A 15,475-nucleotide genomic window follows, 5' to 3' on the forward strand; every position below is an offset into this window, starting at 1 on the left:
GTCCATAGCGAAGAAGACGATCACGGAGATATAGACGACGAATACCGTGATGAAAATAACGAACATCGAGCGGCGAATATATTTCACCATTTTCTATAACAGAGGTTTTTTTTTTGGGTTAGATCGCGTAAATATATAGAAGTGTCGTTAAAACCCGCCACCACTCGACACAGCCAACTAGTAAGGGTTATCACGTAAACAGAACGTGGCCAATTCGTCACTAGTACTAGTGTTGAAGAGCCAAGCCACAACATTTACAATCGGAGCATGACGTTTCGCCAGTAATTACAACCAGCTTCATCAGGCGACAGCCAGATTTGTGGAGAAGTCCACCTGTTTTGTTGATGATGACACATTTATATATTTAGCGATCTAACCCCAAAAAAAAACCTCTATTATGGATGATATTGGTCGCCAAAGCATACGTGTTAAATTCACGATTTTCCCTCGCCCGTACGAAGCAGCGCAGCAAGCAGGTTGCACAGACTTCGGCTATTCAACTCGCACGCATTCGTGCACGTGTATGTGTGTGTGTGGGCTTTCTCCACGAGGGGACGGGGTCGGAGGGGTAGGGTCCGGGGAGCTCTCGGCACCGGCGGCCACGAGACTTTGAGCAATGGCTACACGCTCCGCGCGGGCGTGAACCGTGTTTATTCGTAATTGCGCAGGAAATCAGAGACACATTCTTGGCGAACGCCATCAAACATTTACCCCCGTCCCCGTCCCCGCCGCCACCCCCAGCACTCCCCACGGAACCCCCCCCGCCCCGTCGTGCGGGGGCGCCGGGGGACATTCCACTCGGAGGCGGAGTTCGGTGCCACCCGTCAAGATTCCCGGGGCTGGTGTCGTCGGCAACGAGGTGATTCGCGGCGCCGCTCTCTCGCCCCGCCGCGTCCGCCAGCACCTTCCGAGACCGGGAAAAACGCCCCCCCCCCCTGCCCCCCCACAGGTTCGCGGAGAGGCGTGCGCAGGAGGAGCGTTGCGAGGAACGATGGACGCGGGGCGCGTGGGCAGCCCGGCAGATGCGATCGTCCGTTGTGCTGCACCTGCTCCACTTTCCCCGCTCGCTAATCAATTTAAGAAGCTGACTGGGTGGGTGGGTCGATAGCTGGGTAAGCTGGTAGTGAAGTGGGTCAGTGAATGAGTAGGTAGGAAGCTGGGTGATTAGGTAGGTAGGTGAGTGAATATGTAGGTAGCTGAGTGAGTAGGTAGGTAGATGGGTGAGTGAATGGATAGTAGATAGCTGGGTAAGTCGGTAGGTAGGTGGATGAGTGAATATTTAGGCAGCTGGGTGAGTAGGTACAGTGAGGGAAAAAAGTATTTGATCCCCTGCTGATTTTGTACGTTGGCCCACTGAAAAAGAAATGATCAGTATATAATTTTAATGGTAGGTGTATTTGAACAGCGAGAGACAGAATAACAACAACAAAATCCAGAAAAACGCATGTCAAAAATGTTATAAATTGATGTGCATTTTAATGAGGGAAATAAGAATTTGACCCCCTCTCAATCAGAAAGATTTCTGGCTCCCAGGTGTCTTTTATACAGGTAACGAGCTGAGATTAGGAGCACACCCTTAAAGAGAGTGCTCCTAATCTCAGCTTGTTACCTGTATAAAAGACACATGTTCACAGAAGCAATCAATCAGATTCCAAACTCTCCACCATGGCCAAGACCAAAGAGCTCTCCAAGGATGACAGGGACAAAATTGGAGACCTCCACAAGGCTGGAATGGGCTACAAGACCATCGCCAAGCAGCTTGGTGAGAAGGTGACAACAGTTGGTGCGATTATTCGCAAATGGAAGAAACACAAAAGAACTATCAATCTCTCTCGGCCTGGGGCTCCATGCAAGATCTCACCTTGTGGAGTTGCAATGATCATGAGAACGGTGAGGAATCAGCCCAGAACTACGCGGGAGGATCTTGTCAATGATCTCAAGGCAGTTGGGACCATAGTCACCAAGAAAACAGTTGGTAACACACTACGCCGTGAAGGACTGAAATCCTGCAGCGCCCGCAAGGTCCCCCTGCTTAAGAAAGCACATATGCATGCTCGTCTGAAGTTTGCCAATGAACATCTGAATGATTCAGAGAACAACTGGGTGAAAGTGTTGTGGTCAGATGAGACCAGAATGGAGCTCTTTGGAATCAACTCAACTCGCCGTGTTTGGAGGAGGAGGAATGCTGCCTATGACCCAAATAACACCATCCCCACCGTCAAACATGGAGGTGGAAACATTATGCTTTGGGGGTGTTTTCTGCTAAGGGGACAGGACAACTTCACCGCATCAAAGGGACGATGGACGGGGCCATGTACCATCAAATCTAAGGGTGAGAACCTCCTTCCCTCAGCCAGGGCATTGAAAATGGATCGTGGATGGGTATTCCAGCATTACAATGACCCAAAACACACGGCCAAGGCAATAAAGAAGTGGCTCAAGAAGAAGCACATTAAGGTCCTGGAGTGGCCTAGCCAGTCTCCAGACCTTAATCCCATAGAAAATCTGTGGAGGGAGCTGAAGGTTCGAGTTGCCAAACGTCAGTCTCGAAACCTTAATGACTTGGAGAAGATCTGCAAAGAGGAGTGGGACAAAATCCCTCCTGAGATGTGTGCAAACCTGGTGGCCAACTACAAGAAACGTCTGACCTCTGTGATTGCCAACAAGGGTTTTGCCACCAAGTACTAAGTCATGTTTTGCAGAGGGGTCAAATACTTATTTCCCTCATTAAAATGCAAATCAATTTATAACATTTTTGACATGCGTTTTTCTGGATTTTTTTGTTGTTATTCTGTCTCTCACTGTTCAAATAAACCTACCATTAAAATTATAGACTGATCATTTCTTTGTCAGTGGGCAAACGTACAAAATCAGCAGGGGATCAAATACTTTTTTCCCTCACTGTAGGTAGGTGAGTAAGTGAATGGGTACTTAGCTGGGTGAGTAGGTAAGTAGGTAGGTGAGTCAATAAGTAGGTAGTTGGGTGAGTGAATGGAGAGTAGATATCTGGGTAAGTAGGTTGGTAGGTGGGTGAGTGAATAATAAGGTAGCTGAGTGAGTAGGTAGGTAGGCGAGTGAATGGGTAGGTAGGTGGCTGGGTGAGCAGGTAAGTAGGTGAGTGGATATATTTGTAGCTGGTTGAGAATGTAAGTAGGTAGGAGGGTGAGTGAATAAGTAGGTAGATGGGTGGGTCGGTAGGTAGGTAGGCGAGTGAATGGGTAGGTAGCCTGGGCAGTTAGGTCAACAGCTGGCTGGGTAACGTGCTAGAAGTCTAAAACTCATTAGGAAGTTGCCACCTTCGCAGTGGGGACCAAAAAAAAAGAGGCGACAACTGCGGGACTACTGTGCCACATGCGATGCCATCCGCGGAACCATCGCCGGCAACTGCCTTGCACCACTGTGATTGCTACAATGCTCTCATGGCAGCGAAGTGAAGCAGTCAATGTTTTCACTTGTGTGTTTAGTTTCTCATGGAAGTTTTATCGAAAAAAATGTCAAATAAACAAGATTTTTTTTCACGTTTCAAGGTGTAATTTTACGCCCCGAATCATATAGCCAAAGTTGTGAAAATCGCTGCAGACCGCAAAGTGGGTACGTAAAAATAAAATGAAAAAGCAAAAAAAAAAACAATCGTCGGCCAAAACTAAACACATTCCGACTTTCTGCTACTATGCATCATGGCGTAACGGGATGTGGCAGCGGCCATTCAATAATTATCCTACATATTTGTCAGTCCACTGCCGGACGATGGAGGCGTCTCCGTACTACGTCGGTCCCTGCCATTGCTTGACCACCGTGTCGTGTCAGTGGTGGGTTGGTAAAGGGGGCGGGGTGGGCGGGCATGGCCAAAGATCAGCGCGGGCACCGCTCGCCACTGATGTTAACCGTGGCTGGGAATCGAACTCGGGTCGCCCCGGTTTCAGAGCACGGTGCGCCAACCCAACTGCACCATTTGCTCCGCTTCATCGTGACAATGATTACCGTATAGCTCCCTTGCCAATCCACTGCTGGATGAAGGCCTCCCCACGTCGCGTGAGTCAAGGGGCGTCGTTTGATCATACTACCAGCCCGCATAAATCTGAGCTCAATTCCCGGCAAAGGCTGAAAATCAGTGGCAGAGCGATCTCCGAAACGGTCCAGGGCACCCTCCCCCCCCAACACCCCCCCCCACTACCCCCACCACCGCCACCCCCCGACCAACTTCACTGACCCGCGCTGACCTGGCACACTCGGTAAATAACCAAAACCACAATAACCACAACAACACCGAGCGGCCTGCCAGGCACCTGGGCTGTGGTCGTCGGGCACACGTGAAGCCGTTCAGATTTCGGAGACGGCGGCCAGCGCCGGGGTCGGCACCAGGGAGCGGTCCCGCTTGCGTGCACGGGCGACCGTATTATCGGCTCTCCTCCCCGCTGGCGCGCTCGCGACGTGCCGTCGGTGTTATCCAGCGCCGCCTTCAACGTTTTCACGCCACGTGCCGGGAGATTTTTCGGGAGGCGAGTTCCGACGCTTCGGGGATCGAACTGGAGGCTCGGGAGGCTCTCGGACCCCAACGCCTTCATATTCTCAGACTGGCACGGGGCCCCACTGAGCTCCAGGGAGGGAACGGTTGCCGCGGATTGTACGAGGTGGGTCTGTCCTGTTCGTGCGCGCGACGATGGCGGCAGCGAGCGGCGAAGTGCTCAGCTGCTCGATGTCAAGGTCTGAGACGGGGAGTTTGTGCCGTGTCGCTGTTCCTCCTCCTGCTCCGTTGAAGGAGCGCAGGCCACAGTGGGTTTGCATGGCCACAATCGGATGGCTGTGGCTTGTCTTTATATTGTCTCTCTATGGGTCTCCACGTATGTCTCTGTGTGTGTCTCTATGGTCTCTCTTCGCTGGCTTGAGTCACCTCTCTCTCTCAGTTCTCACCGACGTTCTTGTTGTTGTTGTTGTATCCCCGCTGATATCCGTGACAGATTTATGTTACTCATCTCGTGTCTGTCCACCTTCTTAAAACCCACACTCCTGTTGCTGCTTCGTCTCTGCTCTGTATGTACGTTGAACACTCGTTGGTTCTTCCGGTAAAGTCATGTAGAGAGAAAATTAATAGATCACGGCGTTCCGATCACAACACAAGCAATCGTCATCAGGTGAGACAAACACAGAATCCCAAATTCTCCCTCACATCACACATTGCAACATCCTGACATTCTGGACGGCATTACCAGTTGCATCGACGGTATCGGGCACAGGCACGCCGGACTCATCTGAGCAGGTGGTGGGAGCGCGGGGGGGGGGCGGAGGAAGGGATTTTCTTTGGGGGAGCGGGGGGAAGTTTGTGGGCAGGTCATTACCGTTCCGGGCTCAGGTATTTAAGACTGGTCGAAAATTTAGGAATGGACCCCATGCACATGCTGTGTTCTTCTTCCCTGTCTCCTGAGTTTAGTCGCTCTCTCTACCCCGGCTTTAGCCACTCTCTCTTCTGTCAACAATCTTTTATTTCAGCAGGTAAGGCCCACTGAGCTATGTAGCTCTTCATCAGAAGCAACCACCTGGCTATCACAAATGATAGCTCAACGAAGTGGCTTAATCACGTGGAAATGTACAGCAGCCAAACACTCTCAACGTGTGATGTTGATTCTAAATGTGGAGGGAAAAACCGGACGACCCTGGAGAAAATCCGGGCGATCATGGGGAGAGAGACACACCAACTCTAAATATACAGCAGGCGTCAGGGTCGGGAACGAATCCCCGACCTCCTGAATACCAGGCGAGGTAGTTAACATCTCTCAGCCACCGTGATGTCCAAAGTTTGAGGCCGCGTGGGTGGGAGACGGTAGCTCCTTTGTCACGGTGGCTCCTCCCGTCACGCGCTGTCGCGTTTCCTAATGCTGTCGCGTTTCCTAATGCTGTCGCTTCGGCGAAATCTACATCGATAATTATCAAAATCTGATTTTGATCAGGAGGTGTTGGCAGCGGCGGCAGCGGCTTTGGGAGGTCTTCGTCCGGCAGCGGATCACCGGCGCCGAATGTAACTAATGCAGCACGGCGGCGACGGCGCAGGGGCTCGACGCGAGGCCATCGCGGCGCGCTCGCCGCCGGTGACGACGGCGATCCGACGCGGTTCATTCACTCGCCGGGGGGGGGGGGGGGGGTGGGTTGGGGGGAGTGGAAGAGAAAAGCCGCGGGGGCGGCACGCGGCAACCCCGGCGGCGGCGGCCCCCGAATTTCCAGAATTCCTCAAATATCGCCGATGGAAAATGCTTAAGGTGGGGGGGGGGGGGGCTGCGTGGGAATTAAAGCGGAAGAGAGCGCAAATTCAGACGCGCGCAACCAGACGGTGACATCACGGGCCGCGCGCGCCGCACGTGGTGGGCCGGCGAGGGAAGTGCCGCCCTGAACGAACGACGCTCCGCGCGCCTCTTCCCAGCAGTCGAATTTAGACGCGGGGGGGGGGGGGGGAGAGAGAAAGAGTGGTTCTTCGGCTAGACACTGCAGCTGGTGGCTTGGCAGGCGATGTGAACCCCTATTTCTGTGATGGGGCCACGAGTCTGGCGAGCGAGAGAGAGGGAGAGAGAGGGGCCCACACAGCACGACGCTTGGAGGCAGCGTCACTCCGCGCGGCCCCGGTGCGTCAAGTTAGCATCATCATCATCGCCATGCAGTTTACTCTTTGACGGGAATCTAAAACACAGATTTGTTTTACCGCGCCCACAGGCTCCGAGTGGGACGAGCGTGGAATTGAGAGACGAGTTTTGGAGGGGGGGGGAATCGCAAAGCTTTCCAGCTTGCTGTCAAGACTTGGCGCGCAACGCTCGAGTCCTCCCATGATGTTTTCCTTTACGTTTCATATGCGAGCTGGGCGTTGGGGGGAGGGGCACGCGGGGTGGTGGAGGGTGGTGAGACAAAGGTGGTTTTTGCTCGTAACGTCGACGTGAGACCACGTAGCTCTCCGACGAGGATTCGCGGGGAGTTACAAACGCCGGTGACCGTTTCGTTTTCGTCAAAAGTTTTGCTCGCCTCGATCTCTCTCCCGCACTCTCCCTCTCTCCGTCTCCCACGCTCTCTCTCTCTCTCTCCCTCTCTCTCCCGCACTCTCCCTCTCTCCGTCTCCCACGCTCTCTCTCTCTCTCTCCCTCTCTCTCCCGCACTCTCCCTCTCTCCGTCTCCCACGCTCTTTCCCGCGCTCTCCCTCCGTCGCTTTATGACAGCAGGGGGGGGGGGGCTGGCAAACGCCACCACCCCCGCGTCCCTCACCTCCTCCGCCACGACCCACGCGCGCGCACCACGGACCCCCCGCACCAACCCTACTCCACCCACACCCCGACTCTGCTCTCCCACCAACTGTTCTGTAAAGAACCTAAAAACCTGCAACTCATTAGCAGAGTGAGAGAGAAGAAACGCCCCCCCCCCACACACTTTTTGTTGTTATTGCGCAGGCACAGAGACCCATGCAGCAGTGAGTCAGCAGCGCTGACTTAAACGCCCCGCTGACGCGCGCGTGAGCGTGCACCCCCAGGAGGAGTGTGTCGCCTCCGCGTCTTCGCGGCTAACCCAGGGCTACCCCCCCACCGCCGACCCAACCCCAACTCCGTGGCGGGGGGCGGGGGTTGATCGGGGCTTCATCTTCACGGAAATCGCGAGCACGTGTTTCGCGCTCGGAGCGTGTCGGACAATGCTTTGAGGTCGGCGGAGGGAGAAATCTCGAAGCGGAGAACAAGCCGCGGAGCCGGGGATTCATTTAAGACAGTCATGCCGACCTCCAGGCTTGCTTTATACATTTTTTTCAATATTTTTTTTAAAATTTCCACGCAAAAAGTTGCTTTAACTGGGGGAACGTTTGGCCCCCAAAAATATTTTGGAAGTGGCCTAAACGATGTCTTCATGTTGGTTTCGTAATGAATTGGCAATTTCTTCCCCCCCCCCCCACTGCCGGATAATCCCCCTCGACAGACCCAGTGGACACGCGACCCACGGCAGGACCACCCCCCACCCTCGCCCCCAGCGAGACGCTCTTCTGGGTTAAACAATTGCCATTGTTGTCATCGTTGGGTGGATCCTACGATATTGACCGAACAAAGGCGAAGACTGAAGACTCCCCCCATCCCCCCCCCCGTGTGACCCACGTGGGCTGCTAGGGCCAAGTGCCGTTACCGGGCAGCACTAACCACGGCACACAAGGGGGGGGGGGTGGCCAGCACCACGCCCGGCCGCGTTTTGTCTCCCCAGCGGCGATGTTTACTACACACCGCACCAGGTACTCATTTGAGGCCGAGTCGACCTAGGGGAGGCCCAGGACCGCTTCCGATAATCGTCACCAGTGTTGGCCATGAGTCGAACTCGAGTCGCCGGGTTCGTAGCACAGCATAGCGCTAACCCGCTGCCCAATCGGCGGACACGCGCATCGGAGACAGCACGCACGTCAGCCGTTCGGGGAGTGTAAGTGGGCCTGGGCAAGACACGTCGTGGCTTCACGGCAATGATGGCAACATGGGCAAGTGAGTGATGATGACGACGACGACGATGACAACGACGACGATGATGATGTAATGCCAGCCGCCGGAGCGAACATGCCCACGACGTCGCCCCTCCGAAGAGAACGGCCGTGCCCCAAGCGAGAAATTGCGACGAATGCTGCCGTCGACCCAGGCGACCGACCGTCGCCCGGCGATTATCTCCCGGCCTCCGGCGGGGAGGACGGCTCTCGTCCGATCGGACGGGGAGCTCGGCGGGGGGCGGGGGGGGGCGGGCGGGGGAGACGCGGCCAGGTCGGCCGCCACCGTCGCCCGTGACGGAGAAGCTCGGCCGTCACTGCGCTCCCGCGGGCCCTGCCCGCGTCGTCGCGGTCAAGGTTCGCGTCGAGGGGGTGGAAGGCAAAATCCTGTCGGTCGCTGCCGCTAACGGGGGAGACGAGAGGGGGTTCTGCCACGGCCACCCGCTCGCCCCCCCAACACCCCGCACTCCCGTTCCACCTCGCTCTCGCCTTTACAATGGGGCTTGTTCTCTCTCAGGCGTAATGCTTGCCAGATGTGAGCGCAACAAAACTTCCCACTCACTGAGGCTCCCGCACACCCCCCACACTTCAAACCCCCGCCCCCCACAACTCCCAATTCTCCTTTCGCCAGCGGCGTAGCAGCCACACACGGACAAGGAGGTGCAACGCCCACGTGGCACCACCAATCACACCACCAGCCCCCCACCAAGCCACGTTCATCTCCCCAACATCTCCACTCTCTCTCTCTGCTACTCTCCCCACCATCTCCACTCTCTCTCTCTGCCACTATCCCCTCCATCTCCACTCTCTCTCTCTTTGTTACTCTGTCCTCCATCTCCACTCTCTCTCTCTGCCACTCTCCCCACCATCTCCACTTTCTCTCTCTGCCACTCTCCCCACCATCTCCACACTCTCTCTCTCTGCCACTATCCCCTCCATCTCCACACTCTCTCTCTCTGTTACTCTCCCCACCATCTCCATTCTCTCTCTCTGCCACTCTCCCCACCATCTCCACTCTCTCTCTCTGCCACTCTCCCCACCATCTCCACACTCTCTCTCTCTGCCACTATCCCCTCCATCTCCACACTCTCTCTCTGTTACTCTCCCCACCATCTCCATTCTCTCTCTCTGCCACTCTCCCCACCATCTCCACTTTCTCTCTCTGCCACTCTCCCCACCATCTCCACTCTCTCTCTCTGTTACTCTCCCCACCATCTCCACTCTCTCTCTCTGTCACTCTCCCCACCATCTCCATTCTCTCTCTCTGCCACTCTCCCCACCATCTCCACACTCTCTCTCTGCCACTCTCCCCACCATCTCCACTCTCTCTCTCTGCCACTCTCCCCACCATCTCCATTCTCTCTCTCTGCCACTCTCCCCACCATCTCCATTCTATCTCTCTGTCACTCTCCCCACCATCTCCACTCTCTCTCTCTGTCACTCTCCCCACCATCTCCACACTCTCTCTGCCACTCTCCCCTTCATCTCCACTCTCTCTCTGTCACTCTCCCCACCATCTCCACACTCTCTCTCTCTCTGTCACTCTCCCCACCATCTCCACACTCTCTCTCTGTTACTCTCCCCACCATCTCCATTTTCTCTCTCTGCCACTCTCCCCACCATCTCCATTCTCTGTCACTCTCCCCACCATCTCCATTCTCTCTCTCTGACCACTCTCCCCACCATCTCCACACTCTCTCTCTGTCACTCTCCCAAAACAGTCTCTGCATCTCGCACCCCCGCCCCCCATAATGTCCCTCCCTAGCACCTCTCCATTGATCTCCTTTGCCCATCTCCCCGCCAAGTGGCCCATCATCTCCCCAGTAATCTCCCCCACAAAGTCACAGCGATTGCCCCCAGCCCAAACCCACACCCTCCTCCAAATCCCCGTCCACTCGACCTGGCGCACGGACACACGCACGCACACAGAGAGTCTCGAGAGCCTTGCTCACTGCAACTCACACCGCAACCTTCGCCAAACGCGGCCGACCCCTCTGACGTTGTGCCCTGGGTGTGGGCGGGCGGGGGGGACCCACCGCTTTGGCACCAAGGTCCCACCTCCATCAATCACGTGCACACAGAGACCCCCCCCCCCCTCCTTTGACTCATTTTGACCCATTTTTGACCAATGGGGAAATCTCGACCCGTCGGGGGGTCCCTGGCCCCCCTCCAACAGAAGAAAATGTGCTTTGTTACAGAACGCCTCGGTGCATGTGCTGCACCCGCCGGAGCTCTTATCGGTTCACTGCTGAAATCGAGAGCTCATGGGACGTGACGAGGGAAGAAGATAACTGCAGTGGTGTAACTCTGTAACACGCGCCTCTATTAGCCCCCCCACGCCGCCCCACCCCACTGGATATACACCACTGACAAATCCAAAGCCAATATAATTTATATTATTATTTGACCTCGTCCTCAATTCTCGCCTCTTCCCCCTGCGGTTTCACCGGCTCCCCGCTTACTGCGACGCCGAATTCTGAGGTGCTGGGCGCTGCGAGTCTCTAAACCTCTGCGTGGCCTTGCCCACATCATCCTCGCCGTGTCGCCTCTCTCACCTCCCTCCAAGCCCCCCTCCTCCTCTCGACACCTCCGTCCACAATCTTGTCTCTCTATCTCTCTCTGTCTCTCTCTGTGTCTCTCTGTGTCTCTCTCTGTGCATCTCTCTGTTTCTCTCTCTATGTGTCTCTCTGTGTCTCTCTCTGTGTCTCTCTCTGTCCCTCGACCCACCCCCCCCGTGCCCGATTCCCTTTCCGGTCATTCTCCCTCCTTGCACCCCTCCACTGCCCATAGACTCAACACTGCACCATAGACTCAACACTACCCATAGACTCAGCACTGCCCATAGACTCAACACTACCCATAGACTTAACACTGCCCATAGACTCAACACTGCACCATAGACTCAACACTACCCATAGACTCAGCACTGCCCATAGACTCAACACTACCCATAGACTTAACACTGCCCATAGACCAAACACTGCCCATTGACTCAACACTACCCATAGACTCAACACTGTCCATAGACTCAACACTACCCATAGACTCAACACTGCCCATAGACTCAACACTGCCCATAGACTCAACACTGCCCATAGACTCAACACCGCCAATAGACTCAACACTGCCCATAGACTCAGCACTGCCCATAGACTTAACACTGCCCATAGACTTAACACTGCCCATAGACTCAACACTGCCCATAGACTTAACACTGCCCATAGACTAAACACTGCCCATACACTCAACACTGCCCATAGACTCAGCACTGCCAATAGACACAGCACTGCACCATAGACTCAGCACTGCACCATAGACTCAACACTGCCCATAGACTCAGCACTGCCCATAGACTCAACACTGCACCAGAGACTCAACACTGCACCATAGACTCAACACTGCACCATAGACTCAACACTACCCATAGACTCAGCACTGCCCATAGACTCAACACTGCCCACAGACTCAACACTGCACCAGAGACTCAAGACTGCACCATAGACTCAACACTGTCCATAGACTCAGTACTGCACCATAGACACAGCACTGCCCATAGACTCAACACTACCCATAGACTCAATACTGCCCATAGACTCAACACTGCCCATAGACTCAGCACTGCCCATAGACTTAACACTGCCCATAGACTCAACACTGCACTATAGTCTCAACACTGCCCATAGACTCAGCACTGCCCATAGACTCAACACTGCCCATAGACTCAACACTGCCCATAGACTCAACACCGCCAATAGACTCAACACTGCCCATAGACTCAGCACTGCCCATAGACTTAACACTGCCCATAGACTCAACACTGCACTATAGACTCAACACTGCCCATAGACTCAACATTGCCCATAGACTCAACACTGCCCATAGACTCAGCACTGCCGATAGACTCAGCACTGCCCATAGACTCAACACTGCCCATAGACTCAACACTGCCCATAGACTCAACACTGCCCATAGATTCAGCACTGCTCATGTACATGAGGCAGGCCCCTCCTACACCTCCTTTCGTTCCTCCCTTAAAGCCTCCTCACCTCTTCTGTGTCGCCCATTCTCTTCCCTCCCCTCGCCCTCCCACCTCTTCCTGTCCCTCCCCCGTAGCCCTTTCGTGATCCCTAAGTGACCCCTCGATCGCCGTCACCCGTTCCTCAACACCTCGCAGCACGCCCCCCCTGCCATCTCAATCACGGCTACTCTGTCGCCACTTTCTCCAACTATGTCAAGCGCCTCGAGTGAAGGCTTTCTAAAAATCTATAATAATATTAAAACAAATTTTTTTTCACACCGACCGCGAAAATCCTCGGCGACTCTGGATACTTCCTCTTCATGAAAGTTTCCCCGCTCCGTAACATTTGGCAAACCAGATTAAAATTCAGATGTTTTTGTAGCGTTGCGATTCTGGTCTTCGTGGGCGAAGAAACCGGAGTGCCCGGAGACAACCTGCGCGTGTGTGCGCGTGCAAGCGAGCGAGCGTGGATGGGACAGGAGCAATGAAACGCAGGCTTTGTCCGGCCCAAAAGCCCAACCCCTCGGGATGGGGGAAAATCAGGCAATTGTGCTAATTGTGGGTCATTGGCGATATTCTGGCGTCGGAGCTCGGCTGTACAACGATAACCGGCCCCCGCCGACGGCTTCGCGGGGTCAATTACGGGCGCGCAGATTGGCCAGATGGCGTGCGCTTGCTGGGCAACGTTCCCGCCACGTGCGTTCACGCCATCGCACCGGCGATGCCTCTCCCTTCCACCCCGCCGGGCGGGTGCCGAATCATCTCGCAAGGACAAAGGCGCAGGCCGGCAACTGCTTGCCCATTCACGCCGCTGCCGGTGGAAGGGCCCCCTCTTCGCAACGAGGCACCTCCTGCAGAGACCACCTTAAGGGGTTACTTCGGCTTATTTCGGAGTGCCCACGCATTACCCCCGAGGCGCACGAGGCCCGCCGATCGACTAAACTGCGGTGAGCCCAGAAACTTGCTCCGTTATTTTTACTTCCCCGCGCACCGGGAGATGGGATCGAACCGCCAACCTCTGGATCACAAGTCCAGGGTCGCGAGTGCGAACCCTGTAGAAGAAAAAAATGCGATTCGACATTTGTCATCCACAGGCTGCTTTTTTTTCTTTCCGTCACCCTTTCCCGGAGCGTGTAAACGCATTATGACATAAGCACGGCGTTTTTCAGATGAACGCCGGTATGACGTTTGCCAAATCCGCCTGCGATTAATACCTTGGCGGCGGGCAACGCAAAATCAGCGACACCGCCGTTATCATCACTCCCCGCGGGACGCGCCTGGCAACAAAAAAAGAACGAGCTTCCGATTTTTTGGCACGCTTAGCCACTTCGTCAATATAATAATCCATAACGACGACAACGACGACAATAGTTGGGAGTAAATTCGTCGACGCCACGGGCTGCTCACAGCTTCCGTTTGAAGATGACGAACGATCGTCGGCGATTCCCTGGGCCCAGAAAAAATAAAACCAAAACCCCCCCCACCGTTCGGCAGGAAACCTGAGCGGATAGAGTGCTCCGCAGGAAGCAATATATGGCGGCCGGGGGTCGTGACCTCTGACCGGGCTGCCCCCTCCCACCCCCACTTGCCAGTCCCCAGGTTCACGATGGCGAGCTTAGATAGGCGGACACCGAGAGGTTCAAAAGGGCCAAATAATATCCGCAAGTACTTCCCCGTGCCGCCATCGGCGAGGCGGGTGGGGGGGGGGGAGCCCGTGGCAAGCTACGGGTGAGAGGGCACACTGCCCGGTTAACGATGGCAAGCTCCCAGGCTGGCATCGCTGGCACAGAGATGACATGTAGTCTCGTTCTGCCACAGCTGTACTTGCTCGTCTTGCTGGTGTTGTGCCCCATGTGCCGTCTGCCTCGCCCCTTAAATGCCCCGTATCATTTGTGAAGTCTAGCTTGCGCTGCCCGTCTGGATTGTACGATCTGTGCCTGCTTTGTGCCGTCCGTCCGGTTTGTTCCGTCCGTCCGGATTGCGGCGTCCGTCCGGTTTGTCCTGCAATGTGCGTCTCCTTCACCGAGAACGTGAGCCAAACGGAAACATCTGCATGGAGAGAAAACTGTATTCTGACATGCACGCCTACAGCGTGATATGCATGTCTCGCATAATCCGATGCACGCATCTCGCCGGGCATGTTTTGGCACGGCAGCGCATTCTTTACACGTCTCCTTATTATTACTATTTATCATGAGCCTGAAAACTGGTAAATTGGGTAATTGATTGATTGGTCTGAGGTTTAACGAGAGCTCATTTGGGCCCAAATAATAATAATTCACAGTCCTGTCATTCCACGGCTGGATGAATCCCTCCCCCACGCCGCGGGGGGGGTTGTTTGACCACTCCTCACAACTTTGGTCAGCGCGGGTTGGTGAAGGAGGGAAGGGGCGCCAGATATCGCCCTCCGCGGATGTCACCTGACCACGGCCGGGAATCGAACCCAGGGCCTGCTTGCCGTGCAGGCACACGTGTTACCAGCTGGGCCACCGTTCCCCACTGCATCTCTCTCCCTTCCTTCTGCGAGATCCCTCAACCGTTGCACGGTTGACACCGGACCTTCAATGTCGACCAGCCCCAATCTCACGTCCAGCACCGCGTAGCCTTTGGAAATTCCCCGCGTCACAACTGTGACACCAAAGATCCCCCGTGTAACCTTAACAGGCTGTTGGGGCGAGTGCTGTTAGCGGGGACATATGAAGGCTGGCAAGGCACACGAGGGGGTGGGTGGCCAGCACCCCGCCCAGGCTGCCTTTGTCTCCCCGAGTGGCGATGTTTACACACCGCACTGGGTACTCATTTGAGTCTGAGTCGACCTATGGGGGTGGGCCCAGGACCGGTTCAGATAATCGTCACTGGGTGTTGGTCGGCCGTGAGCAGGAGTAGAACCCGAGTTGCCAGGTTCGTAGCGCAGCGCGCTCACCGATCCACTCCCGTTCCCCACCACCCCCACGACCACCGTCAGCCCAACTAAACTGGAG

At 55.3% G+C, this 15,475-nt stretch overlaps 1 protein-coding gene across 3 annotated transcripts in view; it reads right to left on the bottom strand.

Annotated features, from left to right (window-relative positions):
* Positions 1 to 15,475, bottom strand: part of TANGO6 (transport and golgi organization 6 homolog) — a 229,088-nt gene that overhangs the window by 61,027 nt on the left and 152,586 nt on the right. The gene's annotated exons all lie outside the window — the stretch shown is intronic.

Source organism: Lampetra fluviatilis, chromosome 63, assembly GCF_964198595.1.
Source record: "Lampetra fluviatilis chromosome 63, kcLamFluv1.1, whole genome shotgun sequence".
In the NCBI taxonomy this organism is placed as follows: Eukaryota; Metazoa; Chordata; class Hyperoartia; order Petromyzontiformes; family Petromyzontidae; genus Lampetra; species Lampetra fluviatilis.